We start from the raw sequence: 7,031 nt of genomic DNA, 5'->3' as shown, positions 1-7,031 counted from the left end.
CTGTAGCCAATGGAGACCAGTACAAACAACAGGGAGACTATGTTGGAGGCCAAACACAGTCACCTGCAAAAGGTCGGAGATTGAGATGAAACATTGCGACTGGTGGGAGGGCTATTAAAGTTGTTTTATAGACAGCTAATACCAGTGTAATAATACCATTTTCTTGAAGGGTTGCACAACCGTGTAGATTGAGAGGATTCCTGCAATGAGAAACTGGTAGAAATAAAGCTGAGTTTATAAATCACACATTTGACATTGCACAACTAGTTAAGCATTTAGCTGTATTTGTTACATGAATAAAAACATATTTACTCAAAACGTTATGATTTTCTTCTTACTGTGTGAGTATAAGTGCTGAACTACAAAAACCAGAATGCCCTGCAGCTCAATTACGTTCCATTCCCATGCCCCCTGGTGGTTATGATGGGCATCAGTGCCCCGTCAGAAGGGGATGAGGATGTGATAAGAGTTGTTAGAACCCATCAGTGGTGGTCAGTGCCATTTAAGATGAGGGATGACTGTTTAACCCAGTTCAATGTAACAGCGATAGGTTTAGGCTACTACATGATACTAACATTTTCCCTATATCCATCATGAGGTTGTTGCAACCTAGCCTATGAATCAAAGTAGGTAAACACATATATGTTTATCCCCTTTTTAATCCGTTTGCTTCCGTTTCAGAAAAGTTTACCAACCGAATAATGAATTCGAACACCCCTGATCACGAGTTTATAGTTCGATTTCATATCAGCCACGTTGTATTCCTTCACACATTGGCTCTCCTCTCACCTCTTCTCTTTGCTTGTGGACTTCAATGCACAACACATCAGCTGTATGTGACCAGATGGAAAAACCTTTCCAAGCCAAACAGCAACACACAACCTACATCGTTGTCACCACATTTGCTAAAGTAAGGTCATGGTCAGCATAGTTAATAGAACTAACATGTCAGTAAATCACTACAATCATGCAGTACATTTACAGTATACAGTCAATAATCAGTTACACGGGATGGCCCGGTGGCAATACATTAGTCAAACCAGAAGCTTACCTTGACTCGGAAGAGTTCCAGTGTTGTGTTGGATAGTCATAGCCAGCTAGCTAACATAGTATCCCCCTGTTTGAGGAGGGTGTTTCAGTAGGCTGAACTAGCTACTGTAGCTGCATTTGTTTGTTAAGTGAAACTGAAAAAAATACTAAATCTCTCTATTTCTCTCTTGCATCGCCTTCATTTTGGAAGAAATAATTTTTTAAAAAGCTGTTCAAATCAAATTAATTGATGGTTCTGTAATCAACAGTCTTTAGCTATTCAACGGACCTCACAATTTGTCAGCTGATATCTCAAAGTGCTGTACAGAAACCCAGCCTAAAACCCCAAACAGCAAGCAATGCAGGTGTTGAAGCACGGTGGCTAGGAAAAACTCCATAGAAAGGCCAAAACCTAGGAAGAAACCTAGAGAGGAACCAGGCTATGAGGGGTGGCCAGTCATCTTCTGGCTGTCCCGGGTGGAGATTATAACAGAACATGGCCAAGATGTTCAAATGTTCATAAATGACCAGCATGGTCAAATAATAGGTCTGGGACAGGTAGCACGTCCGGTGAACAGGTCAGGATTCCTTAGCCGCAGGCAGAACAGTTGAAACTGGAGCAGCAGCACGGCCAGGTGGACTGAAAGAGAGAAAGAGAGAATTAGAGAGAGCATACTTAAATTCACACAGGACACCGCATAACACAGGAGAAGTACTCCAGATATAACAAACTGACCCTAGCCCCCCGACACATAAACTACTGCAGCATAAAAACTGGAGAATGAGACGGGAGGGGTCAGAAGACACTGTGGCCCCGTCCGATGACAGGGCCAAACAGGAAGGATATAACCCCACCCACTTTGCCAAACACAGCACCCACACCACTAGAGGGATATCTTCAACCACCAACGTACCATCCCGAGACGAGGCCGAGTATAGCCCAAAAAGATCTCCGCCACGGCACAACCCAAGTGGGGGGGTGGGGGGGGGGCACTCCGGACAGGAAGATCCCGCACCCCTCCTAGGGATGGCATGGAAGAGCACCAGTAAGCCAGTGACTCAGCCCCTGTAATAGGGTTAGAGGCAGAGAATCCCAGTGGAGAGATGGGAATCGGCCAAGCAGAGACAGCAAGGGCGGTTGGTTGCTCCAGAGCCTTTCCGTTCACCTTCACACTCCTGGGCCAGACTACCCTCAATTTTCAATAAAGACTTAAAGGTTGAGACCGAGTCTGCGTCTCTCACATGGGTTGGCAGACCATTCCATAAAAATGGACCTCTATAGGAGAAAGCACTGCCTCCAGCTGTTTGCTTAGAAATTCTAGGGACAATTAGGAGGCCTGCGTCTTGTGACCGTAGCCTTCGTGTAGGTTTGTATGGCAGGACCAAATCAGAGGTAGGCAGGAGCAAGCCCATGTAATGCTTTGTAGGTTAGCAGTAAAACCTTGAAATCAGCCCTTACCTTGACAGGAAGCCAGTATAGGTCAGTAATATGATCAAATTTTTTGGTTCTAGTCAGGATTCTAGCAGCCGTATTTAGCACTAACTGAAGTTTATTTAGTGCTTTATCCGGGTAGCTGGAAAGTAGAGCATTGCAGTAGTCTAACCTAGAAGTGACAAAAGCATGGAAGATTTTTTCTGCATAATTTTTGGACAGAAAGTTTCTGATTTTTGCAATGTTGGAAAAAAGGAAAAAAGCTGTCCTTGAAACAGTCTTGATATGTTCATCAAAAGAAAAATCAGCGTCCAGAGTAACGCCAAGGTCCTTCACAGTTTTATTTGAGACGACTGTACAACCATTAAGATTACTTGTCAGATTCAGCAGAAGATCTCTTAGTTTCTTGGGACCTAGAACAAGCACCTCTGAACAAGCATCGAGCACCTAGAACAAGCACCGAGTTTAAAAGAGTGTGTCCGAGTTTGTCTCTCTCTCTCGGAGTCAAGTACTCACCACATTGTATGCACTGCAGTGCTAGCTAGCTATAGCTTATGCTTTCAGTACTAGATTCATTCTCTGATCTTTGATTGGATGGACAACATGTCAGTTCATGCTGCAAGAGCTCTGATAGGTTGGAGGACATCCTCCGGAAGTTGTCATATTTACTGTGTAAGACAATGGAAGGGGGTGAGAACCATGAGCCTCCAAGGTTTTGCATTGATGTCAATGTACACAGAAGAGGACGGAAGCTAGCTGTCTTCTGGCTACACCATGGTGCTACCCTACAGAGTGCTGTTGAGGCTACTGTAGACCTTTGCAGAATAATGTGTTGTAATCAATTATTTGGTGACATTTAGAATAGTTGTATCTAAAGAGTGTTAAGTCGAGTGAATCAAATCTGGTGAAAAATGACAAAATGTAAGACTAAGTCACTGTTGTTAGTAACAAGCTTTTTATGAAGTATAACAAATGCAATCTTCATTGTTGGCACACAGGCTGGTCCCAGCCCCCAGGTGCTTCAGTTGGCAGGCGTAGTTGTTGTTGTGCAGATTATCTGTGCGTTCACACCCTAGACTGCAGGGCAGGCTCAGTTCCTGTCTTTGTGTTCCAACCTAACCTAACGTTAACTGTTTGCAACACCTCTTCTATGCATGTGTCAATGGCTCAAAATACTGTTTTTCGCTAAAGCTTGACCACAGCCTCTCAGCTATTCACGCTATATGTTGCACAACCTGTATTATAGCTTCAGCTCAAACAAAAGCCTGCATAGCAAACAAAACATATTCTCAATTCTCACAAAAGGTTAACTGTTACAATGTTTAAAAACATTTTTTTTAAATTAAATTTAACGAGGATGGTCCTCCCCTTAAGTTAGAAATCAATGATAGCAAATATCAATTAACAAACCCCACCCTCGACGTTTTCGTCTTTTGAGCTTACGCAATCACTTTTTATAGCGACTGTTTACAGGCATCCTGGGTCATATACAGTGTTCCTCACTGAGTTCCCTGAATTCCCATCGGACCTTGTAGTCATGGCAGATAATATTCAAATTTTTGGTGACTTTAATGTTCACATGAAAAAGTCTAGTTTTGTCCCTTGGAATACATGTTGTGGATCTTAATATTTTTCCTCATAATCCTGGACTATCGGACCACCATTCCATTACATTTGCAATCGCAACAAACAATCTGCTCAGACCCCAACCAAGGAGCATAAAAATGTGTGCTATAAATTCTCGGACAACCCAACGATTCCTAGATGCCATTCCAGACTCCCTCCGCCTACCCAAGGACGTCAGAGTACAAAAATATGTTAACCACCTAACTGAGGAACTTAATTGAACCTTGCGCAATACCCTAGATGCAGTCACACCCCTAAAAACAAAAAACATTTGTCATAAGAAACTAGCTCCCTGGTATAAAGAAAATACCCGAGCTCTGAAGCAAGCTTCCAGAAAATTGGAATGGAAATGGCTCCACACCAAACTGGAAGTCTTCCGACTATCTTGGAAAGACAGTGCCGTACAGTATCGAAGAGCCCTCACTGCTGCTCAATCATCCTATTTTTCCAACTTAATTGAGGAAAAGAAGAACAATCCAAAATGTATTTTTGATACTGTAGCAAAGCTAACTAAAAAGCAGCTTTCCCCAAGAGAGGATGGCTTTCACTTCAGCAGTGATAAATTCATGAACTTCTTTGAGGAAAAGATCACGATCATTAAAAAAGAAAATTACGGACTCCTCTTTAAATCTGCGTATTCCTTCAAAGCTCAGTTGTCCTGAGTCTGCAGAACTCTGCCAGGACCTAGGATCAAGGGAGACAACTCAAGTGTTTTAGTACTATATCTCTTGACACAATGATGAAAATAATAATGGCCTCTAAAACTTCAAGCTGCATACTGGACCTTATTCCAACTAAACTACTGAAAGAGCTGTTTCCTGTGCTTGGCCCTCCTATGTTGAACATTATAAACGGCTCTCTATCCACCGGATGTGTACCAAACTCACTAAAAGTGGTAGTAATAAAGCCTCTCTTGAAAAAGCCTAACCTTGACGACAATTTTTTTTTTTTAAACGAATCGGCCTATAACGAATCACCCATTCCTCTTAAAACATTAGAAAAAGCTGTTGCGCAGCAACTCACTGCCTTCCTGAAGACAAACAATGTATATGAAACGCTTCAGTCTGGTTTTAGACCCCATCATAGCACTGAGACTGCACTTGTGAAGGTGGTAAATTACCTTTTAATGGTGTCAGACCGAGGCTCTGCATCTGTCCTCGTGCTCCTAGACCTTAGAGCTGCTTTTGATACCATCAATCACCACATTCTTTTGGAGAGATTGTAAACCTAAACCTAAAAAAATGTCAGTCTCTCGATGTGCAAAACTGATAGAGACATACCCCAAGCGACTTACAGCTGTAATCGCAGCAAAAGGTGGCACCACAAAGTATTAACTTAAGGGGGCTGAATAATTTTGCACGCCCAATTTTTCAGTTTTTGATTTGTTAAAAAAGTTTGAAATATCCAATAAATGTCGTTCCACTTCATGATTGTGTCCCACTTGTTGTTGATTCTTCACAAAAAAATACAGTTTTATATCTTTATGTTTGAAGCCTGAAATGTGGCAAAAGGTCGCAAAGTTCAAGGGGGCTGAATACTTTCGCAAGGCACTGTATTTTACCTCTTGGGATGTCATTCGAAAACATAATGTTAACTTTCACTGCTATGCGGATGACGCACAGCTGTACATTTCGATGAAACATGGTGAAGCCCCAAAATTGCCCTCGCTGGAAGCCTGTGTTTCAGACATAAGGAAGTGGATGTCTGCAAATGTTCTACTTTTAACCTCGAACAAAACAGAGATGCTTGTTCTAGGTCCCAAGAAACAAAAGAGATCATCTGTTGAATCTGACAATTAATCTTGATGGTTGTACAGTCGTCTCAAATTATACTGTGAAGTACCTCGACGTTACTCTGGACCCTGATCTATCTTTTGACTAAAAAAATCAATAAACTTTCTGTCCAAAAATGATGCAGAAAAATGTATCCACGCTTTTGTCACTTCTAGGTTAGAGTACTGCAATGCTCTACTTTCCGGCTCCCCGGACAGAGCACTAAATAAAGTTCAGTTAGTGCTAAACACGGCTGCTAGAATCTTGACGAGAACCAAAAAATGTCATATTACTCCAGTGCTAGCCTCTCTACACTGGCTTCCTGTTAAGGCATGGGCTGATTTCAAGGTTTTACTGCTTACCTACAAAGCATTACCTGGGCTTGCTCCTACCTATCTTTCCGATTTGGTCCTGCCGTACATACCTACACGTACACTACGGTCACAAGACGCAGGCCTCCTCACTGTCCCTAGAATTTCTCAGCAAACAACTGGAGGCAGGGCTTTCTCCTGTAGAGCTCCATTTTTTATGGAATGGTCTGCCTACCCATGTGAGAGACGCAGACTCGGTCTCAACCTTTAAGTCTTTATTGAAAATTGAGGGTAGTCTGGCCCAGGAGTGTGAAGGTGAACAGAAACGGCACTGGAGCAACGAACCGCCCTTGCTGTCTCTGCCTGGCCGATTCCCATCTCTCCACTGGGATTCTCTGCCTCTAACCCTATTACAGGGGCTGAGTCACTGGCTTACTGGTGCTCTTCCATGCCATCCCTAGGAGGGGTGCGTCACTTGAGTGGGTTGAGTCACCCCCCTCCCCCTCCCTCCTTGGGTTGTGCCGTGGCAGAGATCTTTGTGGGCTATACTCGGCCTCGTCTCAGGATGGTACGACGGTGGTTGAAGATGTCCCTCTAGTGGTGTGGGGGCTGTGCTTTGGCACAGTGGGTGGGGTTATATCCTGCCTGTTTGGCCCTGTCCGGGGGTACCGTCGGACGGGGCCACAGTGTCTCCTGACCCCTCAGTATTTATGCTGCAGTAGTTTTTGTGCTGGCGGGGCTTGTGTTCTATCTCTCTCTCTCTCGCTCTCTCATCATGAGTACCTCTGCTATATCAGCCACCACCAACACCCCTCCTATTAAACTAGTGGTTATTACGGTCTCATAAGTAATATGCCGAAT

The sequence above is a fragment of the Oncorhynchus mykiss genome, chromosome 14 (assembly GCF_057628025.1).
Source record: "Oncorhynchus mykiss isolate SJ-2025 chromosome 14, ASM5762802v1, whole genome shotgun sequence".
Classification (NCBI taxonomy): Eukaryota; Metazoa; Chordata; class Actinopteri; order Salmoniformes; family Salmonidae; genus Oncorhynchus; species Oncorhynchus mykiss.
Note: the sequence above shows the minus strand (reverse complement) of the source record.